Source organism: Terrapene carolina, unplaced genomic scaffold, assembly GCF_002925995.2.
Source record: "Terrapene carolina triunguis isolate 2854851 unplaced genomic scaffold, T_m_triunguis-2.0 Scaffold96, whole genome shotgun sequence".
Taxonomy (NCBI): Eukaryota; Metazoa; Chordata; order Testudines; family Emydidae; genus Terrapene; species Terrapene triunguis.
The window spans coordinates 422,298-448,857 of NW_020664447.1; the positions used below are offsets into that span (position 1 = coordinate 422,298).

The 26,560-nt window shown below is 40.7% G+C and overlaps 1 protein-coding gene across 2 annotated transcripts in view; it reads left to right on the top strand.

The window, feature by feature from the left end:
- PLEKHA7 (pleckstrin homology domain containing A7) overlaps positions 1-26,560 on the top strand; it is a 306,972-nt gene that overhangs the window by 100,791 nt on the left and 179,621 nt on the right. Inside the window, exon 1 of one of the 2 annotated variants that reach the window (XM_026651360.1) lies at positions 2,200-2,255. The exons of the other annotated variant lie outside the window; for it this stretch is intronic. The gene's annotated coding sequence lies outside the window, so the exon portion shown is untranslated. Of the gene's footprint in view, positions 1-2,199; positions 2,256-26,560 lie in introns of those variants that run through there. 2 annotated transcript variants of the gene reach the window in all.

Sequence of the window (26,560 nt, forward strand, 5' to 3'; positions counted from 1 at the left end):
CCTCACTTCTTCAGATTAATATTAGGTTACTATTTCTATGGCTCCATCTTTATCCAATACCAGCTACAGAAACTAATAAGTATGAAGTTGTATCTTCTGTAGGTTCAAGAGCTTCATCACTTCTTCCCTCTCCAGAGCGTCCCAAACATTACCTATGTGAAATGGACAGGATCCTTGGTAGTTTTACCACAGCCCATAATGTGTTTGTAGTTTTGGGAGAGTTTATGACCTTATGGACATTTTGTTTTACTTTTTATAATATTAGTATATACATCCAGAGCACTGGGTTCATTAAATACAAATGTAAATAAAATACTTGATGTTTTCAAGGTTTAGAAACAGTGCATAATGTTTCCTGTGACTTTCAGTATTTCATTTTATGTAGAAGTATATTGGTCAGAAATGCACATCTGAAGTGGTGCAACTTCTTTCTGACCTAGCTGTAAAGCTTGTTTTTATCTGTCTAATTGTTTCCTAATCTGAATATGTCCTTAGGAAAAATAACTTGACATGTTTTTTGATGGACTATCATACCATTATGATGTCAAAGCAGAAAATAAGTTATGATATTATGATTCCAACTCAAAATACAAAATGCTAGAGGAATGTGGAGCCCGCAGTTGATGAGGTTTTACCTTGTGAGCTCCTGCAACTAGATGTAATGTCATTTAAAAAATATTTGTCGTACAGTGTGGCCCGTTGCTTCTCATTACAGTAAGAACATTCTATATGCTGGTAGGTTTTGATAATAACACTTAGTATTTATATAGGGCTTTATATTTTCAAAGCACATTACTAACCTAAATTCTTACAACTCCCCCATCAGGTAATTTAGGAATTACAGAATCATTTATAAGCTTCTGTGTGTATATATAGATACTTTATAAGTATGAGAAGTTAATTTTTTCGTGTTCTCACTGAGTGAGCAGAAAAAGCAAGAAAAATGTTTGCCAGGATTTCCAGGTCAACTAGTGCAAGATGGCATTTGTTTAGTCATCGTCTATTGCATTTACTTTCATTAAGTTGAATATACTTTACATAAAATTAAAATACCTGTCTTAAAAAAATTATAACATTCTTTGATTCTTGAGAAATTATCAGGAAACTTTTAGAAACTTAACAGCTTGGCACTACATTTTTTTTCATACAAGCAGATATCTCATTGCCTGTGTGAGGAGCTGGATGCATTTAAAACATGATTTGAAATAAGATATGTCAAGTTGATATGAAATTGGTTTACTATTTTACATATGCAAAGTTAATGCCATTAATTTCAATAAGATTGGGAATGTTGACAAGATTCAAGGGGGGAAAACAGTAGTGTGAAATGTGGATGCTTTTTTCCAGTGATAGTGGGATGAGGCATTAGAAATTCAGAGAAATCAGCAGTTCTGTCTTAACCTGGAAGTAGACTTGAATCCTTATCCCAAAACTGAAAATTTTTGAGCAGTTTAATAAAAAAAAAAAAAAAAAAAAGAGAGAGAGAGAGAAATTGAGCTTTGTCCTTTTAATGACTGTGCTTCCCTGCCAAATACTTATTAGTGTGTGCTTGTGGTTTGCTGACAGTGTGAGTGGTGAATGACTGACTGAAGCTGATGGTTGCAGTAGTTGCTTCTAAACAGCAGATATTGTTACAAGTAAACAATTATAGGTATGTATTTTGTCACCACATCATTATTCGTCTTGTCTTTGGACAGCTGGAAGTTGTTGGCAGAGACCCACTATCAAATTTGGTGTATTCTATATTTTAGTAGATTTCTGAGAAACCTGCTATTCAAAACTACAAGAAAAATGGTATACTGCCCTGTATTAATACTCTGCCAGTTCTTTTAATTGAGTTACTAGGACTCTTACTTATACCTTTAAAAGTAAGCTGTTTTATAAAAACATAACATTAGTCTGTTTTGTTATGAGAATATCTGTTTTGAAAATTTGTTTTCTTATCTTGAGCAATTAGAACAGCTCACGAAGGATATTTTTGGCATGTACTGTTAACGCTGTTGGCTTCTTACAGCAGTTATATTCCAAGCTTGTTAAAGTTTTTAGAGAAGGGTAGGCTTGGGATTTATCATTGTGGAGTTTGCTGTGAGGTTGATTGTTGTCCTTTTAGAATTAATATTTTTGCTATTTCCTTTTGTGAAAGTGTGTAAATATTAAATTAGATATTGTTTTGTTAAAGTAATTGGGGAAGAGAGACAGAAGAAATTCAAATGCCTTATGGAATAATTGGATTCATCCAGTGATCTGAAGCTCAGGTACAAAGCTCAATGAAGTTATAAATGCTGCCAGGGAATTAGTTTAATTATTTCTTATAATTTATCAAACATAGTATTCTCCATAGTTGTGCATGTGTCCTTTCCTTTCTACTATTGACTTTTTTCAGAACATCTTATACAGCTTACTTTTTTTAATTCACGTGAGATGACTTGAGATTTTTCAGTTGCTGTAAGTAAGAATCATTAGTCCTTATGCTTGAGAGGATGCTTCTGAATATTTGGATCGTGTTATTTATTTATTTATTTTTTAAAAAGACAATATATTATTCCAGAGTAGAGAAATTTCCCACATCATTGAAACATTTTTTCTTACAGTTGTACTTTGGGAAGATTATAACTTTTTGGTTTCCAGGAATATCTCTGGGTTTTGCCACACCAGACTTTTTACATTCTAAAAAATGTTTAGTAGTATGTCTATAGTTAAATATATGTGACAAAACACGTTTTATGTTGCCCATTATTTATTAATTACAAGATTGATTTGTAGTCCATTTGAAGGGGTGACTTATCTTATAAAACACAAACTATTTTAGTATAATAGAATGTTAAAGGATACCAAAGCATTACTTGGACAATTAATTGGTGTATAGTTTTCTCTCAGATCAAAGAAATATGACAAAGAATACACCAGAAATAATTATCAATTCAGTTCTTAAAGCAGCACAGAATGCAATGGTTAAACAATAGTAAAGGCTTTTCAGGATGGGGCCTGAAATTTTTGATATTTTGGTGAATAAGATAGATTTAACTCAATTTCCATTTGTGTGCAAAACCATTGTTTTCTCATGTTCAGTTTTATCTATTAAATTAAAATGTTTGATTGTCATTTAAAGTTCTAAGAATACGAACATGGAATAAATGTAAGCATCATAAATGCAGCCACATGCCTGTTTGTTTAAGCAAAAGAAAAATTTCCTCAGAAAAAGTGAGATGAGGAGCTCTTAGTCAAAACTATGTATGCCGTTCTATAGTCTTGAAAGCAAAAGAAAAGAGAGAGAGGAGAAAAAAACCCCAAACAAACAAAAAAGACTCCTGACAGGCCAAGTCCATCCTTGGGGTAAATTTTATTGACTTCAATGGATTTACACTGTGGATGAGTTTGGTCCATTGCTTTTAATGTTCAAATTATAATAGGTTCAGATTACTGTAAACAAAGACATACACACAACTTTAAATATAGGAGTTCTTAAAATACTTTGTCTTTCTAGGGATTAATTTATTAACTTTCCTTTTATCTGAGATTTATTTTCTTCATCCTCAAAATGACCTTCAGCCTGTTCTTATATGCCTGAGCCAAACGGTGGCAATACTAAAAATATTTTATCAAGAATATTTCAGATTGTTTGTAGAAGGGATGTTAATTGAATGTCAGCCAGCTCTGTTTAGAAAGCCTTAATAAGGAAAGATTATTTTGAAAGCACTCGCATTATCACTGCATTGACAGAGTTTATTTGTAAGCCTTATCTTTTCCATTACTCCAGTTCTAAGAGGTCTCCTAATACAACATTTAAAACGTTAAAATTTAAAAGCAGAATGAGTGAATTTTGTTCTTAAAACTGTAAACCTCTTCCATAACAATCCAGATATACTATACATTACAGCATAATTTAAAATAAATTGTATATGAGATCATGTTATAACTGTCTTCAACATGTACAAGTCTGATGATGTAGCTCTTATCAGGGTCCTTAACACAAAACACTGGCTTCTAAAAGTAATAAGATATTATGTAAGAATAATGGTCTCTTGAGAAGATTGCCCTTCAGGTTTTCTTGGAGGTCAAAAATAGACTTCAATCTTCCCAAATTACAGCCATATCATGTACATATTATGTATAATGAAATGCATTTAGAGGGGCAGGAATGTATGTACAGTAAACAAAGTACAGTTTGGAAACTTAATGTAGTCTTAGGTTGTGTTGAAATATTAAAGGCAGTATTAGTTAATATTGCAGTGTGTGAAAGCAAAGACATAGGTACTTTCTGGTAGTTCAGATATCGGTAATCTTAATCTAGAATAATCAATATGTATATCTGTCCAGTATAAATAGTCCTCATATAGGATAAAGCAGATCAGTCCAATTTCAAGCTGTGCTTGTTTGTATTTGCAAGGGTGTTGGGTGTTATGCTTCCCAAACTCAAAGAATAAAACATGTTATTTTAGTTCAGATAATTTATTTCAGATTTTAAAAAATGAATAAATGAAAATACTTTATGAAGAGAAGCAACAGTGACATGATGCCATATTTTTACAGTGCCTCCACAATAGGACTCCTGTTCTGGGGCCCACCAAAATATATGGAATAAAAATTGTATGACGTTTATGATTCTTTTGCTTGTATTCATTCTGGGCCTATCCAAATTCTGCTGAAGTCTGTAGTCCTAACTTTTCAAATTTGGGCACATTTTTAGCAACCAAATCCTGCTTTCTGAATGCTGAAATGGGCACTTACATGCCTAAAATAAGTATTGGGGGTTCTTGAATGCTAAAAATGCAGATTTGGATGTCTGAAGGTACTGACATTTGAAAGCTGCAATTGTAAATATGTAAATTATTATCAAACAAGTTGAAACCAGTATGGCAGGTTTTCTTTGAACTCCCAAATGTAAGGTATTACTGAAACTGCATCTCCGCAAGAAGTATAAGACTGTTAATTCAGCTCTTGTTGAACCTCCTTCCATGCTTGGAGACTCTTACACATATATGTGACATTCCCCAGAGAACAATCTGGACTGTTGAACATACTGCTCTTAATTCTCTATCCTGGTGTGCCTTTTACACTGCTTTGTTGTCAGAACATCCACAGCCTTTAGCATGCAGATTCACTCATGAATTATTTATACTATTTTGTCTCACCATACACTGTGGTAAATTTCAGAGGCTGGATCTCCTTTCAGCCTGGGACCCCTCCCCCTTAGTTCAGTTTTTTGAGAGGAGTTGATGTCATGGGGGAGGGGATAGTTCAGGGGTTTAAGCATTGGTCTGCTAAACCCAGGGTTGTGAGTTCAATCCTTGAGGGGGCCATTTAGGGAACTGGGGTTTAAAAAAAAAACTGTCTGGGGACTTGTCCTGCTTTGAGCAGCGGGTTGGACTAGATGATCTCCTGAGGTCCCTTCCAATTAATTCTATGAGCAAAGAAGAGAGAGGTACAGTGTTGTCTCTCATATTTATACCATTTTCGCCTCTTTGAGGGTTACCCCCAGATGGGGTGCAGGCAACAAGTAGTCTCTTGTGGATGTGAGGGTTGAACCGTCCCTATGATGAAATGTAAATTTATTGTTTATAGCTTCCCATTGCTGGAGAGTGGCTGCTTAAGCCTGTGATAGCTCTTTAACACCTGGCTGGAGTGCCAGTGAGTCTTTGTCTGTGAAAAACTGGTTTGGGCCTGCTTTACTTAATCTTGGAGCATGTTATAACAATGCTATACAGTAGCATCTTGTAACTTTACAATTAATACTGATACACATTTTACCAGGGCAATAATGTTCAGCAGATTATGACACTTCAAATGATACCTCACAAGGCACACTTTGTACAAAATTTATCATATTCTTGTAAAAGTGGTGACCATAATAGTATATACCATCACAATGAATAATCCTTTTAACTACCTGCATGTAAGAGAATGGAATCCTATAACAAAACCCCCAGAACATTGTATGGATAAGTAACTGAACTGAGAGAAATCAGAGCTGCAATATTATTGTCCTCCCATCCACCTCTCTACCCATTGTACTATAGTTCATTCATGTCTTCTCCCAAGTGGGTTGTAGCCCACGAAAGCTTATGCTCTAATAAATTTGTTAGTCTCTAAGGTGCCACAAGTACTCCTGTTCTTTCTACGCAAACAGTTTCTCACTCGCAGTCCTTTTGCAAGCTTGCTGATTTTCGGTCAAAATTAGGATCCAGAGTTTTCATTAATCACTCCCCTCTGCCAAGAGTGTTCCTCAGCAAAATTGGATAATGAAATGTCGTTTGTTTCTCCTTATAGTTCCCAAAGTTTATTGTCTTTGCTTCCAAAGTCAGGATGAACTCCTGGGTTTCAGACTTCGCTGTCTTCCCATGCTGATTTCACATCCTCAACCTGTTTTTTCCTGTTGACTTGTATGCAAATACAGCTCCTGTTGTATCTGGCTTCACAATTCTCAATTTACATTATAGAGAGGGAGATAACTGCTTTCCCTCCTGTATGGAAGAAAACCTGGCTCTCTTTTGTTTGGTTACAGGCTTTAAAGCATAAGACCAGTAAGTGTCAACAATTCCTTTTCTAGTGTTAATACGTACATTTTGCAGTGATATTAATGATCAGTGTGTTACCATACTTTCATATGATACCTTAAAAGACACACTTCAGAGATGAATACTATGACAGCGATGTGTTAGGTGTAGTGAGTTTCTCAGGCCTGGTAGAAGTTGTTGACATAGAGTAATGAACCACCAATGGGCCTGTGTGTCTCGGTATTGCATGATTCGTCATTTTTCCACTTGAGTGAGCAGATAAAGCTTGCAAGGAAAATAGGTTTACCTATGTTTAGCAATGGCAAAAATGTTTTTGTCCTTACCATTTGCCTATGTGCTTTTCATCCCGTTAATGGTACAGAAGAACATCATCTAAGAAATCTGCAATGAAGCAGTCACAGCAGGATTTAAAGCTCTAAGGACTGATTATGCAAACCTTTACACATGTAAAGACCACCTACATAGGTAATGGTTTTCAGGATTGGATCATTGAATGCCTTTGTTTGAGATACTCTGCGACTGGAATTGATAATACCATGCCTGCCAATTGAGAAAATGAACTTTCTTTATATAGGTTTTATGATAAAGGCAATCACTTTAACAGACAGGATCCACTTAGTAAAACTATATACTTTTTTATTCCCAAGATTGGGATGGGTTTCAAATAAAACAGATTTTATAAAGTCAAGAGAGTTTGATTTGTAACTACATCAGATACTATGCCTTTTAAACAAGATTATTTTTCTCAAGTAGAGAATCAGTTTAGCAGGAATATGGAAATTGCCATTGCCATTCTGGATCAGACACGTAATTCATCTAGTCCAGTATCCCATTTCCAACAGTAACTAGCATGAGATGTCTCTGAGGAAGGGACAAGTGAGCACCACAATAGGCAGATGTGGAATAATCTGCTTCTCGAGTGAGTCTTTTCCTAACTCCTACTTGTTATAGATCTTGGGCCCTGAAGCATGAGAATTTATATCCCATGAAGCTTCTTTTTGATTTTTAATATTTTCTGTGATAGCTTCTGGATATTCTTGATGTCCACACAAATGTCCAATTCCTCTTTGAATCTTGATGAGTTCTGGGCTTCAAATATTGTGATGGGGTACCACTGAACCCTCTGACTCACCAGCCTGGGCTCCCTCTCACACTGTGCTGCTGTGACAAGCTGTAGATCGCTCCCGGTCTTACACTCCCACCAGCATTCACATAGGCAGGGACACACACAGCTGCAGTTACATGCAGACACCGACCAGCCACTGCATGAACCAACAATAGAGAAGCTACAGCCAAGATAACCCCCAGCTTCCGAGGCACGCACCCCCCACTGGAGTAGAAACCCAAAATTATACTGTCTTGTACTGCACAGGGATCTGTACAATGTAAGCTCATAAATAATTCACTTCTCCCTCAATGTGGAGGAATATGCAACAAGCATGTTGTTAACCAAGCTGAGATTTTTCCCAGACATGGCAGTCAAAGGCACACTGGTTTAGATAAAGCAAAAAACAAGTTTATTAACTACCAAAAGATAGATTTTAAGTGATTATAAGTGATAGCAAACCGATCAAAGCAGATTACCTAGTAAATAAACAAAACCGCAAACTAAGCCTAAAATACTAGAAATATTGGATATGAATATGCAATTTCTCACCCTGGCTGCTCATGCAAGCAGTCCACTAGGTTTCCATACACAGGCTAGAAATCCTTTCAGCCTGGGACCAGCACTTCCCCCAGTTCAGTGTTCATTCCTTAGGTATTTCCAGGAGTTCTCTTGTGTGGGGAGTGATGCCCCTAGATGATGTCACACTCCACCTTATATAGCTTGAACATATGGTGGGAATCCTTTTGTTCCAAAAACAATTCCCACCCAATTTGTGGAAAAATAAAAGGTATCAAAATGGGGTTAAGTGTCATGTGATGTGGTCACAGGCCCTTGCTGAGTCATAGCAACCATTACTTACAGGCTGTCTAGAGCGTTCGCAGGAAGGCTCACCAGGTGGGGGATACGCTTCTCCTAAGGCCTATTGTTTTTCCTAATGCCCCATTACCCTGAATAGGCCCTTCACAACCAGCTGTCTAGACTGGAAACATTTGGTCTTGTGGATGTCACCCAGGTATAATCACATTTGAAATACTGATACATAGTCAGCATTCATAACTTCAGATACAAAAATGCTACATGCACACAAATAGGATAATCATATTCAGCAAATCATATCTTTTCCAATGACACCTCAAATGACCCATCTCAAAAAAAAAAAAAAAAAGCACCATAATTATGTCATAATCATACTCCCAGGATGAATATGGGCTGTAGTGTCACAAATATGTCCTCTGACAAATGAGTTTCACAGTCTAATCACTGGTCTACAATTTTTGAGAAGTCATCTGCTTCAGAGATAAAATGTGCTATTTATTATGTATTTTGATGTGCTGAATTCAAATATGACAATTAAAACAACTGGCTACTGTTTCTAAGATATTTAAGTTTTTACATTTTATGTCTATGTATATTGTGTAGATAGTAGAGTTTTAATCATAAATTGTAAACCTAGGTCTTTTCATGTGTTTATGGTTGCTTTACATGATAATATTTCACCTGTCCTGTTTATGTAACACTTTAAAAATCAGCAAAAGGGTTATATAAATAAAATTTATTATGAAATAAAAGGCAAAAAACTATTCTGTACATAGTTTAGTCCTATTCAGTGTCTACTCGGCGCTTGTTGGCTTGTCTCTTGTATTCATTAAATGGAGCATCTCTTGTCACTGTCCAGCAATAGTCTGCAAGCATTGATGGGCTCCATTTGCCCTGATAGCGTTTCTCCATTGTTGCAATGTCCTGGTGAAATTGCTCGCCGTGCTCGTCGCTCACTGCTCCGCAGTTCGGTGGAAAAAAATCTAGATGAGAGTGCAAAAAATGTATCTTTAGTGACATGTTGCAACCAAGGCTTTTGTATGCCTTGAGGAGGTTTTCCACCAACAACCTGTAGTTGTCTGCCTTGTTGTTTCCGAGAAAATTTATTGCCACTAACTGGAAGGCTTTCCATGCCGTCTTTTCCTTGCCACGCAGTGCATGGTCAAATGCATCATCTCGAAGAAATTCACGAATCTGAGGACCAACAAAGACACCTTCCTTTATCTTAGCTTCACTTAACCTTGGAAATTTTCCACAGAGGTACTTGAAAGCTGCTTGTGTTTTGTCAATGGCCTTGACAAAGTTCTTCATCAGACCCAGCTTGATGTGCAAGGGTGGTAACAAAATCTTCCTTGATTCAACAAGTGGTGGATGCTGAACACTTTTCCTCCCAGGCTCCAACGACTGTCGGAGTGGCCAATCTTTCTTGATGTAGTGGGAATCTCTTGCACGACTATCCCATTCGCAGAGAAAACAGCAGTACTTTGTGTATCCAGTCTGCAGACCAAGCAAGAGAGCAACAACCTTCAAATCGCCACAAAGCTGCCACTGATGTTGGTCATAGTTTATGCACCTCAAAAGTTGTTTCATGTTGTCATAGGTTTCCTTCATATGGACTGCATGACCAACTGGAATTGATGGCAAAACATTGCCATTATGCAGTAAAACAGCTTTAAGACTCGTCTTCAATGAATCTATGAGCAGTCTCCACTCATCTGGATCGTGAACGATGTTGAGGGCTGCCATCACACCATCGATGTTATTGCAGGCTACAAGATCACCTTCCATGAAGAAGAATGGGACAAGATCCTTTTGACGGTCACGGAACATGGAAACCCTAACATCACCTGCCAGGAGATTCCACTGCTGTAGTCTGGAGCCCAACAGCTCTGCCTTACTCTTGGGTAGTTCCAAATCCCTGACAAGGTCATTCAGTTCACCTTGTGTTATGAGGTGTGGTTCAGAGGAGGAGGATGGGAGAAAATGTGGGTCCTGTGACACTGATGGTTCAGGACCAGAAGTTTCATCCTCTTCCTCTTCCTCGTCTGACTCAAGTGAGAATGATTCTGGTGCATCGGGAACCGGCAGTCCTTCTCCGTGGGGTACTGGGCGTATAGCTGATGGAATGTTTGGATAATGCACACTCCACTTTTTCTTCTTTGACACACCTTTCCCAACTGGAGGCACCATGCAGAAGTAACAACTGCTGGTATGATCTGTTGGCTCTCTCCAAATCATTGGCACTGCAAAAGGCATAGATTTCCTTTTCCTGTTCAACCACTGGCGAAGATTTGTTGCACAAGTGTTGCAGCATATGTGTGGGGACCACCTCTTGTCCTGATCTGCAATTTTGCAGCCAAAATAAAGGTGATAGGCTTTCTTAACCATAGTGGTTATACTGCGCTTTTGTGATGCAAAAGTCACTTCACCACAAACATAGCAGAAGTTATCTGCACTGTTCACACAAGTACGAGGCATCTCTGCTCACTTTGGCTAAACAGAAATGTGTCCCTTTGCAAAATCAAACACTGACAAATAAGAGAGCACGACACTGTATGATTTCTAGAGCTGATATAGGGCAATTTGTTCAGCAGACTGATGTAAGCTTCGTTATGATTGCATCATCCATGACTTCTAGGAATAACATGATGCAATTCATATCATGTATGACGCAATACCAGCTTCAGATTGCATCATTCATTGTTTTGCCTAAAAAGCAAGTACTGTCCAAACCCAGTCATAGATTTATTCATAGATCCAGTCAAAGATGTATTTTAGTCATTTCTGGTTTAAATTGAGATCCCTTCCCTTTATAACTCACTTATCCTCCGCCATTCCCAAGTCAAGGGTCGTATATACTGACCCAATACCATATCTTGAAAACTAGAGCCAATCAACAATTTTAAACATCATTTTCGTTCTCAGTGACCCAGAATTAGTAAAGTTTGACTACATTTATTTCAGAAGCATTTTGGCTGTAGAGCAGTGTTATGCATTGTGTGAGAAAGTATTTCCTTTGATCAGTTTTGAATTTGCTACCTTTCAGTTTCATTCAATGTCCCTGTAGTCTTGTATTTTTGAGACCGGAGAATAGAAGTTCCCAAACAATCTTCTCAATACCTTTCATTATTCTGTATACTTTAGTAATTTCTCCTCTCTAAAGTACACAATCTTGATCTTTTCGATCTCTGTTCACAAGGATTTTTCCACCCTCCTACTCATTCTTGTCGCTGGTCTCTTGACCCTCTTCTAATTCTGCAAAATCCTTTTTGAGATGGGGATGACCAATACTGAACACAGTATTTCAGATGAGGGCAAACTCCCGATTTATATAATGCTGTTATAATTTCTTTATTATTCTCCATTCCATTCTTTATCCATTTTAACATTTAATCTACTCTCTTTGACAGCAGCTTCACATTGAGCCTAGGTCTTCATTGAGCTGTCTTAAATGATGACCATATCCTCTTCTTGGGCTGACAGTTAATTTAAAGCCTAGTAAGGTAGTACAAATTTTTCCCTCTTATGTACATTGTTACTCTATTTTAAACTATTTTTTCAGTTAGTTTGTTAAGAACATTACTGGTCTGTAATTCCTGAGATCATCCCTAAAGGCTTTTTAAAATATAGGTGTACAAGATTTGCTACCCTCCAGTCATCTCCAGTAGCCCTTTTTAAAGAGTGTATGCATATTTTTTCTAGCAGTTCATGCTTAAGGTAGTTTAGAACTATTGTATACTATCTGAACCTGGTGACTTATTTTGTTTATTTAACCTTAATTTGTTTCAAGCACTGTAGTTTTCTTATTTGGTAGTTTGAGTGGAGCATTTTATAGTCCATCAAACAGTATTAGTGTTTTGTTAAGTTTATCTTGATTGGCACTGGCTATCAGTTTAAAACACAGAAGTAAAATATACATGTGATCAGGCTCGGAATGAAACTTTTATTTGTCAAGTATATATGGATCCAGGAAGTAGATTTGTACATAACAATAAGCTTGCATGAGGAAAAGTATGCCCGGTTGGTTGGTCTATTTTTTCGGTTTGCAGATATGCTTGTGTGTGGTGTCAATATCTACCCTCAACCCTATTTAAAAAAACTTCCATAATATTAAACTGGTATCTTATAATGGAGGGATCCCACTTTTAAAAATACATTCCAGTTTCAAGTCTGTGGGCTGCTTATAAACTCTCTTCCCAGTCTTAACTATTGCTTAAAGTTAAGTCCTTTATATCAGGTTCATTCAAATTTTAAAACGTGGAAGAAGCAATACAGTTCTTATTGTGAGCTGCAGGGTCAATTAAATTTCTGGTTTGTCTTTTTATAGTAATTAAGAGTGGGAGGCCACTGGAAAAAAATCAAGTATCCTCAGACCCACACCCTCAAAATATTTTAGCTGCTTGTCCTTCACAACACACCTTTAATCAGAGGGTTTCAAAGATGTAATTACAAAAACTGTTTAACATTACACCTTTGCTATGAGCAACTATTATCCTCATACACATGGTGAACTGGACACAGAAGAGCTAAATGATGGATTAGTGGATTTGCTCAAACATGTTGGAGCCCAGACCCATCTAATAAGCATTCCAAGAAGGAAAGACTTTTTTTGCTCTGAGGTAACTACACCAATGTTTCAAACTTAGGGAAAGCTTCACTAGCACGTCTCTTTTTACACCAGTGCAGTGTGTCTATGCTAAGAGTTTGCATCAGTGTATTTGAAGTGGCTGGCTGCAGCAGTGCAAAACTTGCCAGTTAAATTAAGCCAGGGATTCTCAAACTGGGGGTCGGGACCCCTCAGGGGGTCACGAGGTTATTACATGGGGGGGTCGCAAGCTATCAGCCTCCACTCCAAACCCCGCTTTGCATCCAGCATTTATAATGGCATTAAATATATAAAAAAGTGTTTTTAATTTATAAGGGGGTGTCGCACTCAGAGGCTTGCTATTTGAAAGGGGTCACCAGTACGAAAGTTTGAGAACAACTGAATTAAGCCCTATGTAAGGCATAAAGGACAGGGATTTCCCTACACCCATAGGGGGTGTGTGTACACGCCCCTCTTCTGTTCTTTTTGGATTTCACCCTGCCCTCCTCCTCCTCCCCGCCGTGGTCAACTAGTTACATGCAGTGTTGCCAATGTAGTCAGGCTGGAAATTTGAATTGAAATTGAAACATTAATACACACTTTTAAAAGCATATATGGTATATGATAAAATACATGTACCTCAAAAAGCATAATAGATTTGAAAAGTATGAAGAAAGACTAGCTTCCTCACACAGCTGTTATTTTTTATGACGATGTCAGCGCATTCGTTCTGGTGATGTTGGCCAACCTTATAATTTCAAATAATGATTCGTAAGCAAGGTCTGAATGAGCTCTCTCCTGACAGCTGGTGATGAGCTGGGGGTGAGGGGAAAGGCTTTAGGACCAGACTGTATTTACATGAACACATCCACTCTGGCTAGGTATCCAGCAGACAGAGATGTGTTGCCCAAGTGATCGGTTTTTGCTGGTGTTGGATTATAAATCACTTTAGTATTGAGTGCAGGGGTAATTAAATGTTGTTGTTGTATGAGTAAAGGGGGCAGCAGAACTGTGCTTAGCCTTTCCTGATTGAGGGGATCACCCTCAGTGCTTAATTTGTGCCAGGGCTGAGCCCTGGCATCTCTAGGCTTGGCAGTTCATAGTCCCTGGGCCTCTGGGTTTGCCACTTCAGTGATTAATGTAAAAAACTTGCTTGAGGCCCTGCACCTCTTTCATTACAAATTAAGCACTGGTCACCCTCACCTGAATTGACCTTGCTAAGCAAGAGATTTGGATGCCAGATCCCAGTGGAGGGGGGGCAGGAGGGAGACAGGTGTTTTGCTTGTTGGTGTGGGCTCTGCCTAAGTGTCACAGGCACTATTTGACTTGCCCCTCTGCCCTGTTTAAATATAGAGCTGATTAGGCTCCATAGAGAGTCTTTTGTTTTTTTAAGTGACCACTAGAGCTGAAATCACTGATAATCAGGTCTAAGTGCTTAGTCCAGCTGCGGGGACAGTGTTTCTGTGGATGAGACTGCCCAGCCTGCACTAGCAGTGAGGTTCCCACACTGAGAGCTGAAATCACGAGAGCTGGGTAGAACTTCAAGAGACAGACTCGCAGAGGTCACAGTGGCAGGTGGCAGCAGAAGTTGCAGGGCCATCGGCAATGCAGCGGTGGAGTGAACGGTCACGATGAATAACAGCGGACAGAGTGAGCGGCTGGAGCGAGCACGAGCAGCTGAAAGAACAAGCGGGGTGCCTTCTCCCTCCCACCCAATCCCCAAGGTTGGAGGTGAACTCACACGAAAGCACCTCTGAACTCTGGGTCTCCACTGACTAAGGACAACTACTATAAGTGGGGTGCAGTGGAGGAAGATGGGAGGGGCACATTAAAAGAATATTTGTTTGGACTATATTTTACTGCTTCAGAATGCTAGATTTGTGACTGGGAAACTTGTATAAATATGTTTCCTAGTAGGCCAAGATTTTTAAAATGCATTATTTGCAAAGGTCATTATCTCACATGGTCGCTATCTTGAGAGGTTATCTTAGGGAGTTTCTGTGCTAAATTTTTTTTATTATTATATTATAATTAAATTTTACATAAGAACGGCCATACTGAGTCAGACCAATGGTCCGTCTAGCCCAGTATTCTGTCTTCCAACAATGGCCAATACCACGTGATTCAAAGGGAATGAACAGAACAGGCAATCATTGAGTGATCCATTTCCTGGCATTCACTCCCAGCTTCTGGCGAACAGAAGCTAGGGACACTCTAAGCATGGTGTTACATTCCTGCCCATCCTGGCTAATAGCCATTGATGGATCAATTCTCCATGAAGTTATCTAGTTCTGTTTTGAACCCTGTTACAGTTTTGGCCTTCACAACATCCCCTGGAAAAAAGTTCTAAAGGTTGACTGCGTGTTGTGTGAAGAAATAGTTCCTTTTGTTTTAAACCAGCTGCCTATTAATTTCTATTGTATTATGTGACGGAGTTAACCATACTTTCACTTTCTCCACAGCAATCAAAATTTTATATACCTCTACAGTATCAGATCCCCTCTTAGTCGTCTCTTTTCCAAACTGAAAAGTCCAAGTCTTTTTAATCTCTCCTCATATGGAAGCTGTTCCATATCCCTAATCATTTCAGTTGCTCTTCTCTGTACCTTTTCCAATTCCAATATATCTTTTTTGAGATGAGGTGACCAGAACTGCACACAGTATTCAAGATGTGGGAGGATCGTGAATTTATATAGTAAAAGTGGAGGAGCTTGGTTTGCTAGGCCGATCAGCAAAGCCAATGCTGACAACCTACGTGAAAAGGCTTCAGAACACCAAGCCTCTGGACTGCAGGGACATGTAGAAAGCCTTAGAAGCCAATCACTGTAAAAGCCAATTTTAGAAGTACTTACTGAGGCTTTTGAGAATGCTCTAACACAAACACAGTTTACGTGAACAAACTTGGCTTTTGCATCATACTTTCTATTTAAGCAAAAGATACCACACATTACAAACTGGAGGCCAATGTTAAGTCCATTGTCACTTGTTAATCCTGAAGTTGGACACCGGTTCCAAACAAGACTGACAAATGCTCACTATCTTTCTGCAAGAAACTCAGCTGACAGGTTAGAAGCATGTGGTATAACATTGAAAGACTCAGCAGTTGAAAAAGTGAAGAACTCTCTCACCACATTCAAAAAATGTGCATACACAGCTGATGAATGTACTGATGCAAATAGTAATCAAGTATTAAGTCATTGTGGTAATCTTCATGTCAGTGGTAGGCCAATAGATTCATTTCTAGATGTTCAGGTTATAGAAGACACATTGGCCGCATCTGTGAAAACCCACATCTTCGAAGAGTTAAATGCTTGTAAATTGAACCCCAAACAGATGGCTGCTTGTGCATTTGATGGAGTTGCAAACTTCTCTGGAAGACATAGTAGAGTACAAGTTTTGCTCAGAGAAAAGCAATCTCTTCTATACACACTGCGGAGACCATCTATTCCAACTAGCACTAGTATGAGCTGCAGAATCTTTAAAAACCATTTAAAAAGCCATCAATTTAATGTCTTTTTTTATACTCTTTTTCCCCCCCCCCAGCAAGAATCCAAAAGGACTTGGGAAAAATAGAAGATCAAATTAGTCCAACCTGGGAAAACCTGTGGCTTTCTCGTGAGCGGTCCTTGGCTGTTGTCTTAAAATTACTGCAGCAGTTATTACTGGCTTTGGAAAGCATCTACTGAGATGGGACAGATCTAAGTAGTGAGGCTGGTGAACTATTTTTGCTACTAAATTCAGAGCAGACTATCACCATTCTCTGTGTTGTAAGTGTACTGATGAAGCCACTTGGGTTATTAAACAATGCCATCCAGGCTTCTGCTACAACACTAGTAGATCTTTGTCCAGCAATAGAAGCTACACTTGGATTGATTGAAAATATACTGGAAGAAGCAAAGACTTCTGTCCAGAGGCTGACTAGTGAAGGCTCTTATATTCAATCCATATGTGAAGAGGACAAGAAGTGTTTGTTAATCCAGCTGAAAAATTACACAGACTTGATTCTTATAAATCTACAACAGCAACTTCTGGATTCTACTCAACATCTGTCCAGCTTTTACAGATGCCTTTTGTCACGGAGTTTGGGGGGAGACAAGGCCCTGCACCCCTGGCTTCCTGCGATTTACCATGACTCTCAGCCAGCCAGTAAAACAGAAGGTTTATTTAGACGACAGGAACACAGTTCAAGACAGGTCTTGCAGGTACAGACAACAGGACCCCCTCAGTCAAGTCCATCTTGGGGGGCCAGGAGAGGCCAGGAGGTCTGTTTAGCCTCCCCTCCATTTTCCCAGCCAGCCCCAAACTGAAACTCTCCAGCCCCTCCTCTCCCTTTGTCGCTTTCCCGGGCCAGGAGGTCACCTGATCGCTTTGTTCTCCAACACCTTCAGTTGGCACCTTTGTAGAGGAGGGGCCCAGGCGATTAGTTGCCAGGAGACAGAGGATTGGCCATTCTCTGTGCAGACCATATCACAGGGGCCCTTTTGGGCTCTGCAACAATCACACACCCTGATCCTCCAACCTAGATACCTAAGAAATGCATAGGGGAAACTGAGGCACCCACACAGTATTCAGAGAAAACATTAAGAACATTCCCACTTTGTCACATCTGTCTTATAAAACACCAACTGTTGGGTGGAATGAGGCACTACCAGCAATGGGGCTGCCGCGTGATCAGGACAGAATAGAGAATTTGAACACAGAGTGGAATGTCATACAATGAACAAATGAAGGTTTGACTTCAACTTCTTCTTCATCATCACTAGTGGTTTGATCCAATCTTTGTGCTATGTTTCCTGGGTTGAAAGAAGTAGAAATACATCTCTTGCTACTCCCAGTCACAGCAGCTACAGTTGAGCATTCTTTTTTCTCATTGAATAGAATTTTGTGTTCTGAAAGAAGTCTCCTTCTGCCTGATCATGAGCATATCATGAAGAACTGGAAGTGTACCGGACACATAAGATGCCACCAAAGATGAACGCACTGCTTTTGAGAAATTCATTAACAAAGTTGTGCAAAATTACAAGAAGAAACCAAGAAGGATTTAGATGTAGTGCTTCATAGTAGGCTTGAGTAGCCAACTTTAATTTGTGTGATGATTTTAAAACATGAGTTAAATCTAATAAAATGGTCAAAACATTTTACAGTTTTTACTGTGGTGCCATACAACCTACCTTCGCCCTCACGGTCTCACCCCTTGTTGGTTCTTACCTCCTGTAAATTCAAACACTCCCCCTAATTTCAATCCTGGGAAAAAACACTGCATAAAGCAGATTTGTTGGATGAAATGTGGAAATCTTTAACTTTACATTTTGATATGACCAAAACCCCAAACATCTTAAAATTGGTTAATTTCACTATCAGATCAAATTTGCTCTGAGATGTAGGCATTTTAGGATACAACACACACTTTTTTTTTTTTTTTTTCCTTTGAAGGTCATCTTTAAACATTACCCTGAGTGTTTGCAGACCAAACTTTGCACCATTTTCATAGTGAATGAGAAACTGACCAGAAATTTAAAGTAAACAAAGTTGATTCCTTTTTTTATTTCCAAGATGAGAAACAAAAAGAAATCAGAAATAGTAAATCATAATTTAGATGTTTTAAATTCTCCTTTCAGTATTTTTGCTAGCATATGTAAGGAAATTTGTTTATTTTTAACCTCAATGTCCTTTAAAAATTATACACTACTAAAATTAAAACCCACATCAATCCTCCATTTTGGCTTATTGGAAGGACATGTACAAATTCTTCACTGTAAAACTAATAAATACTATGTATGGTTTAAACATGTTAAACATAAACATTATGGTACTAGAATGTAGAGGCTTTAGTAACACTGAGTTGCTCACATTTTTTTCCTGATTTTATTCAGTTTTTCTCCCTTCTTCTTTAAGAGGAAAACACACACTCTCTCTCTCTCTCTCCAAAATTACTTTATTTATATGCTCAATTGCCTAAAGAATTTTGTCAGTATGTTTTTAAAAAACAAAAAACACAATACCTTTTAGCTGAGTTGCCAGAATAGTGGGATATTGTTTCTTTTTAGCACAGAGGGATTCTGTCATATTACTATAATGCGCTGTGATGTTGATTTGAGATGGTTGATAAAATAACTATATAAATTGTAGGGTTTTGTTGAAACGATTCTTTCTGAGAATTTTGTAATAGAGATTCAAGGTCCTATCATAGATCTTATATGCATTTCCAAGGGAGTTCTTGTCATGGGACTAAAATCATGTTTCCCCTGCAGTCTTGATCTTCTTTAGCTGATAGGAGGGATTTGCAGCATTGGCAATAAGTTCTGCTGGTTGCTGGCTGACTGCCAAACCACGGCTGCTGTTTCAGACAGCAGGTCTCTCTCTTTTTTTCTCTTCAGCCTTACATGTGCCGTCTTTACAAGAAGGATGCACTGCAGGATTTTATTTCTGATTAGAAATGAGAGAGACTCTTTTGTTTTTAAGGAGATGATTACGTTTGTAATTTTGTGTCATGTGATGTCATGAGGGTGTTGGCTTTTAGGAATTTCAGGAAGAAGTAGTCTGATATGCAGTCAGAATTTTAAGACCTTTGAATATGCACTTGGTTTCTCTTCAGTTATCTTCTGAACAAGTCTACAGATGGATGTTTGTACTTAATTCTTTGGTAAGGAATATGGAAACACTTTAAGTGGATACAATACGTGAAGGCAATGTGTAGTCAGTCTCTATTTTCAAACTCTGTTCCTAAACCAGGATATCCTTTCTACCAGGTGTCAGACAGGTATGTATGTGTTTTCAGTTTTCATTCTGTTAATGTTCTTATGTAAAACTGTACAATAGTGCCTGTCTTGCTAGTAGCAATTTTAATGGTTGGTTGGGTGACTGAAAATGTGTTAAATTAGTGAAATAAGGAAATCGAATTTGGATGTGCTTTGTATGTGCCTGATCTATATGATTGAGTTTTCAAAATCTGTTTTCATTTTAAGCAAGAAGTTTATTTTAATGATCAGGATTTTATCTGAGGTCTTATGATTACACTAAATGTTTTGAAATCAGTGCTTCATGAACAAATGAAATTGTAGCCATAGAAATTTTTTCTTAAATGGTTCATGTATTTGGATCATTTATTGGAAAGATACATTTCGGTATTGCTGAGAATTGGAATGTCATGCACACATTTCTAGTAAACATTGTTTGATCACATGAAACAATTTCTTAGTGAATCACTGTTATGCTAAATAATGAGTTCATTCATGTTTGTAGCTGTGCTTTATAAAATGAGACAGTTTACAAAACATGCATATGTAAAAAGGTGATGAATGCTGATTTTCAGATGATTTCTTATCATGTACACTGTTTAGTGTTTACCTTTGTCATACATCTGATCAGTTTGACTTTTTTCACAGTAAGTCCCAAAATAACTTTTGTCAGACATACTGTAAGATTCAATGACAGTGAAAGGATTGAAAAGTCATTATATTGTTATTGCTAGTACTGAAGACTGCAGTATACCACAGAACAATTGGAGTAAATGCGTTGCATTCTCAACCTTTGATAGTTAAAATAGTTCCGGTTTCTGGCACACCTTTCTAAAGGAATGTGAAGTCTTTGTTCATTGTGTCTGTTTGAAGTCTCTGACTCTTTATGGTTCAAGAGTGACACAGAGTGAAAACTTGAGTTCAGCCAGGAGTTTGTGCTATTACACATCTTTTTGTAATGTATTTGAAGAATGGTGTAGGAGAATAAGTTAATAATTAATGTGTTCATATGCAGAGAATGCACCTTGCAAATAGTATTTATAAAATGTTCATGCAAACAGTGGTTTCTCTTAGAGTGTCATAAGGAATAATGTTAGATCGCATTCAGAAGCAGAAAACTACTTAATGGGTGAATCTGCATATTACCTAGGAAGCAGAAACTTGAAGACTTAGAGTTGGTCTACACTACAGCTCACGTCAAGCTAATTGTGTCAGCGTATGTACTACAGCCTTGCTCCTGCCAATATAAGTTCCCTACTAAACCACTAGAGGCATAGGGCTTATGTTGGTGTAGTTAGGATGATGTAGTGTCAGTGTAGACACTGTGGGTTACTTACATCCACTGTTGGCTGTAATTCTTGTCAATTTGATGGCTCCAGAGACAGGGGGGACTTCAGCTAGCACCCGGCTGCCCCTGGACTCCTTGCTCCCAACCAGGCAGCTGCCCAGACTCCCCGCTCCCAAGTCAGGTTGCACCCGCCGGGCTCCTGGCTCCCTGCAGGTAGTCAAGAGCCCGGGCAGCTGCCATGCTCCTGGTGGGAAGCAGGGAGCTGAGAGTCCGGGGGTGGGGACAGCCGAGCTCCCGGCGGGAAGTTGGGGGCAGCCGGGCTCACAGCAGGGAGCTGTATGCAGAGCTAAGAGCCCCAGCTCTCAGCCCCCCAACTGCTCCTCCTAAGTTGGTGGAAGTGCTCCAGGTGAGGTTGTGCACCACAGACAGAAGAAGGGCAGTGTGGACATGAACCACCTTAGTAATTATTACAGTGGCTGTAAGTTGACTTAACATAGGTCAACTTAAGTTTGTAATGTAGACATGCCCATAAACACTACATGATACATATAAGCAGTTCCAGTGTGCTGCATTTTTTGCCCCTCTTGATGCCTCAGCAGAAAATCACATAGCACTACCAATCTTCACAGCTAAGGGTGCCAGTAGGATTTATCACTAGAACCGCTGCTAGCATCTGAGGCCAGCATTGGTGGCTGCTGGTGGGCTTTCAACATCCACACTGCTATTTTTAGCACTCCTAGTTTGAGCCCAACTAACATGAGTCTGTCTTCCTATGCTGGGAGGCTTGTTCCCACCTGGAGTGTAGACAAACCCTTGGTTCCTCTGCCTGACTTCAGAGGAAGCTGAGTTCTGATCAGATTAGTGCCATCCTTTCTTTTCAGTTCTTTCCTCCTCATGCCACATACATGGAAAAGTTAGAAATTAAAAAAAGGTAGCAATTCAGCAGGCAACAACTGCTCCTTAGATCAAAGTGACCTGACCTTTTATCTCTTTCTGCTGTTTAGAATTGCTGACTCTCACTACTCCCATAATGAGCTGGGAGGGGGGGGGGAGAGGTGTGCATAGGTGCAGACTCCGTGGGTGCTCCAGGGCTGAGGCATCCAAGGAAAAAAAAGTTGCCAGTGCTTAGCACCCACTGGCAGCCAAGCTCCCCTCCCTCCCCCACTCCTGCCCACCTGAGGCCCCCGCCAATCAACTCCTCCCCCTACCTCCCAGCACCTCCTGCCTGTCGCGGAACAGCACTTGGGAGAGAGGGCGGGATGGGAAAAGGTGAGGTGGGGCCTTGAGGGGAAGGGGTGGAGTGGGGGTAGGCCCGGGGGTGGGGTTGGGACTTGGGGAAAGGGTGGAGTGGGGCAGGACTCCGTGGGTGCTCCAGGGCTGAGGGGTTTGAGGGAAGGGATGGAGTTTGGGGAAGGCCTGGGGCTGAGCGGGGTTTAAACACCCCCAGAAAAAATTAGAAGCCGTCGCTTGTTGGGGTGTGAAATTGACATTAAGGAACTCCCAGAATTCACGTGTGGTGGGAGAGAGTAGACTAAAGCTTTGTCGACACTGGAACTTCATCAGCAAAACTTTTGTCATTCAAGGGTGTTAAAAAAAACAAAAAACAAAAAAAAACCCTAACCCTATCCTGCCAACAGAGCCGCTGCCGCTCGTGGGGGGTGGAAGCTTTTTGTCGGCAGGAGAGCTTTCTCCTGCACACAAACAGCAGCTACACTGCGTGCCTTTTAGCGGCACGGCTATGGCGGCATAGCCGTGTCACTAAAAACGAGGTAGTGTAGACAAAGCCTAGGTCCCTGGACTTCCTGTTCCCCTTCGTGTAACTTTGATTTTTTGCCCCCCCTCATAACTTTACTTCAAATGCTGAGGAAATATTTTAAAATGGGAAACCCTTGTTTGTAAGCTAGTTACGTAATCTGAAAATCACTACAGTACATAACTGAAACCATTTAGAGAGATTATTTAAATATCTATTTTGCATGTGGCTGAATAAGAACAAATTCATTTAGTTTCACAATTCATTAAATCTTAACTTGCAACTGAGTCTTTATTGTAACACTGACAAGGAGATGTGCTTCTTACAAAATACCCAGCCTTTGAAAATCTTTAATGATTAGGGTGTCAAGTTGATTATCACTTTCTTGTGTTACCTTGTTTAGTCCATCCCTACTGTCAAATGTCCTGTTTTAAGCTAGTGAGTTTAATATAGTTTAGTCTTGCTTGTATAGGTGGGACCAAATTATGTTCTATTCTGTACAGGTTCTTATGCCACCCTTGTATCTGACCACCTTCCAGTAGCACAATAAACATGATTGATATTTATCATGTGTGGTTCAGTCTCTCTCAAATTTAAAGTATGCAAACATTTCTCGGGTTCACCAAGTCTGCCTTATTCCAAGTTGTAACCAAGCCTAGAGCCCTATGTAGGCCTCCATATGGATCAAACTCCCTCCTACTGTGACGACTGGCTGGTTGCCAAATTCACAGGAAAGTGGCATTGCCCATCTCAGGACTTGTTTGGGGCCAGGAGCACCAACCAACACTTCCATTAAATTTTTTTTGTCCATGGAGGAGAAGCTGGGCAGCAGAATAGGTGACAAAGCTGTAATTCTGTGAATTCAAGACAAAACAGTTGTACCATGTGTAGGGTTACCATATTTAAGCATTAAAAAAAGAGGACATTCCACGGGTCCTGGCCCTGCCCCTTCCCCTGCCCCGGCTCCGCACCTTCCCCACCCCCCCCCCGCCCCACCCCAACTCCGCCCCTTCCCCAAAGTCCCTGCCCCAACTCCGCCCCCTCCCCTGAGCGCCCCGCATTCCTCCTCCTCCCTCCCAGCCACGCAAAACAGCTGCTTGAGCGCTACCGGCTTCACGGTTGGCCGGGCAGCCCCCAGACCCTGCGCCCCTGGCCGGGCGCTTCCCCAGCGCAGCCGGAGCCCGGAGGATACTGCTCTCTCCTCTCCAGTCACACCCCTGCCCTCTCTTCAAACCTCCCGGTGGCCTCACCCAGTTAAGAGCAACAAGAGTGCAACGCAGGTGGCTGTTGGGGGGGGGGGGGGAACTTTTGCTGCAGCAGAAAGGCACTGGGAGCACTTTCGCCTGGCTGCAAACTGCCGAGTGACACCCGATGCGAAGGGCCAGAGACCAGCCAGATTCACCAGCCCAGCCCTGCTTTCTGCACATTGTCCAAGACCCGGCGCTGCATCGCCCCCCGGTCTGCATCCCGCCCCCCGCCGCGGTGCTGGGTCTACTCATGCTGCTGTTGTGGCCCGACCAGTGCACCATGGCTTGGTTGTGCGCCGAGTCCCCGGTCAGCGCAAAAGTGCTGCTGCTCAGCTTCCGCTCCTCCAGCCTGAAGCGGGTGGCTTTGCCCTGCGGCTGCTCGGTGGATGCTCCTGCCGCCTCCCTGCCCTGCTGGTCCCGCTCCGCCGGGACCCCCCTGGCTCTCCTCCGCTCCGCCTGGCTCCTTCTCAGCCAGCTGCCGCGGGGCACACGCCCAGCCGGGGTCCGCTCTTTGCCTCGTCGGCCCGGCAGGGCGGGCGCAGTCCCCCGGGGGGGAGCTCGGGGCAGGCCGGGGCCAGCAGAGCATGCTGGGGATGCGCTGGGGTCGGGCTGGCTGGTCGGTTTCTCCTGGCTGGGAGCAGCCGGGGAGGGAACTTCTCCGCCAGGAACCACCTCGCCTCTTCCCCCGCGGCCCGGCCACCCGGGCATGAATAATAATCCCCGCTGCGGCTGAGGCAGCTTCCCCAGGGCCAGGCAGGCGCGGCACGTTATCTTGGCTCCGCTGGTGCCAAAGGTGCAGAGGAATTGGACAAGCCAGGTCCCGGCGAGCAGAGCATACACGATCTCTGCCTTTGCCCACGCCTGGCTTTCCCATGATCATATGCCACCTCCCCAGACCTGCGTCCTGTTGAAAGTTCCGATCCTCCTCGCAACTCCTCTGAAAATGCAGACACACAAACATGTCCCCTGGGGAATCAAGGAACAAACACTCCCCTCCCCAGCCTCTTCAGTAATGCCGGCATTTTCCCGGACATGTTCGGCTTTTTGGCAATTCCCCCCGGACGGGGGTTTGATTACCAAAAAGCCGGACATGTCCAGGAAAATCCGGACGTATGGTAACCCTAACCATGTGTCTGCACAGTTGCTTCAATATTCAGAGGTGCAGGCCATATCCAGTCATAATACAATATGCAACAAACAACCCTTTACATACAGAGTGACAGAATGATAACCACATGGAACCAATAACCTCAAATGGAGAAGAGGGAGGGATTGACAGCAGCAGTAGAAGATTAAAAAAAAAAAAAAAAGGTTCACTTCTGCTGTTCATTTGAAGGTGCCTCCCTCACCTGTGGTCAGCCGTCCAATATAAGCACTTGAAATAAGCTCTGGGAATTAATCAGTAAGAATGTCCCTAACAGACAGGTGTGGCTGAGCAAGGGGTTTAACTTTGCCCTCTTCGTCCCACTCCACATTCTGGACTAGCCATGAAGGGCCAACTTTCTTATATGGAATTAAGCAAATATTGTGTTTCATGGTATAACCTGACAAGATTGGGATGGATTTAAATGTGTGAAATGTAGTGAATTCAGCCAAATGGCAGTTGACAGCTACCCAAGAGGTGACAGGAAGGGGAAAAAGATTAATAAAAATATTTGCTGCTTTTATAGCATTGAAAAATCTGCTTCGCTAATTGTAGTTCATGACTTTTCAGGAATGGTGTGTGTTTGTGTATCTTTAGTTTCATTTTCATGGTATTATTTACAATCAGTCACATGGCTTGTCTGGCAACCAAAAATGTATCTCTAAGAGACAAAGAGATAAAATATCCCACTCGCAGAAGCAACAAAGTAATGTATAATGCAGTTGTGTAGTTTTGCTTGCAGGAAATAAACGTTAAACACATGCTGCTCTCTGTGAACACAAAATAATGGGAAAAGCTATTAAAGATGCAGCATGTTGCAGGAGTACTATACCTAAAGTTTGTTCTGATAGCTCAAGCATATAATCAGAGTGATTGAGAAATGATATTTAATGTGTGGGCTAATGTGACGGTTCCTGTGGCAATTACAGCAATTGTTTACCTGGAAAAGTAGTCTTAAGTAAGAATTTATTTTTAACTGTCTTCAGTGTGATCAATCTTGTCATTTTAAAAAAAGAGGTTGAACATGTTTTTGTACATTAATATTTTCATTTATTTTATCTCCCCCCATCCCTCCCTATCTGTTGTGTGTCAGCTGGAAACAAGCAGAGCCAGCCCCATTTGAGCTGGCAGCAATTTGAACTGAGGTTGACGAGCGGTCTATAGACAAAACTTTGAAACCACTTCCCTAGTTTATGCTACACCTATGTTTAAACAAAGAGCAGTTATGAAACTTTGCTCGTGCATAAGTATTTTATCCAGTTTAACCTGTGCTGCATTGTATTAGATGTGAAGTAATGCCTTCCTTGGCTCTGAGTTTAGCTTTCTGTGTTGCTCAATCATATTATCTTCTGGGTCCCTAACTTCGC